Source organism: Schistocerca cancellata, chromosome 2 (assembly GCF_023864275.1).
Source record: "Schistocerca cancellata isolate TAMUIC-IGC-003103 chromosome 2, iqSchCanc2.1, whole genome shotgun sequence".
Lineage (NCBI taxonomy): Eukaryota > Metazoa > Arthropoda > Insecta > Orthoptera > Acrididae > Schistocerca > Schistocerca cancellata.
The window spans coordinates 1116395433-1116396226 of NC_064627.1; the positions used below are offsets into that span (position 1 = coordinate 1116395433).

A 794-nucleotide genomic window follows, 5' to 3' on the forward strand; every position below is an offset into this window, starting at 1 on the left:
GTTCGGAAAATGTCATTCACTAAATCGTCGCTCGACCATGTGTGGAGCATCTATCGTTGGTTTAGAACACTTGTCAAATTGGATTAACGGAACACATAGGGAAGATTCAAAGTAGAACTGCACGTTTTGCCATGGGTCCGTATAATCAAGGGAAGAATGTCACAGAAAAGCTCAACAAATGAGAGCTGCTACCAGATTAGCTCCATGCATCGTGGAGTACACAGTACAAGAAATACATGACTTTCTCCATCTAATGACTGTCATAGCAAGATTAGAGAAATTCGGGCGTATGCAGAGAGATACCGACAACCATCCTTCCCGCGCACCGTCTGTGTAGGTAGCGAAGGGCGGAAAATCGCCACACACTGTGGCTCGCGGAGTGAAGATCTAGTGCTGTGTTCTTTTCCGTTTTGTAGTTTTACGGTGCTAGAACTGGCAATTGCCAACGGCCATGCGGCAGCGGTAACACCGGTTACCGTCAGATCACCGAAGTTAAGCGCTGTCGGGCTGGGCTAGCACTTGTATGGGTGACCATCCTGTCTGCCGAGCGCTGTTGGCAAGCGGGGAGCACTCAGCCCTTGTGAGGCAAACTGAGGAGCTACTTGATTGAGAAGTAGCGGCTCCGGTCTCGGAAACTAGTATATGGCCGGGAGAGCGGTGTGCTGACCACATGCCCCTCCATATCGCATCAAGTGACGCCTATGAGCTGAGGGTGACACGGCGGCCAGTCGGTGCCGTTGGGCCTTCATGGCCTGTCCGGGAGGAGAGAAAGAGAGAGAGAGAGAGAGAGAACT

General features: G+C 51.4%; 1 pseudogene; it reads left to right on the plus strand.

The window, feature by feature from the left end:
• The first annotated feature begins 441 nt into the window (after positions 1-441).
• Positions 442-559, plus strand: LOC126163768 (5S ribosomal RNA; annotated as a pseudogene).
• The last annotated feature ends 235 nt before the right edge of the window (positions 560-794 follow it).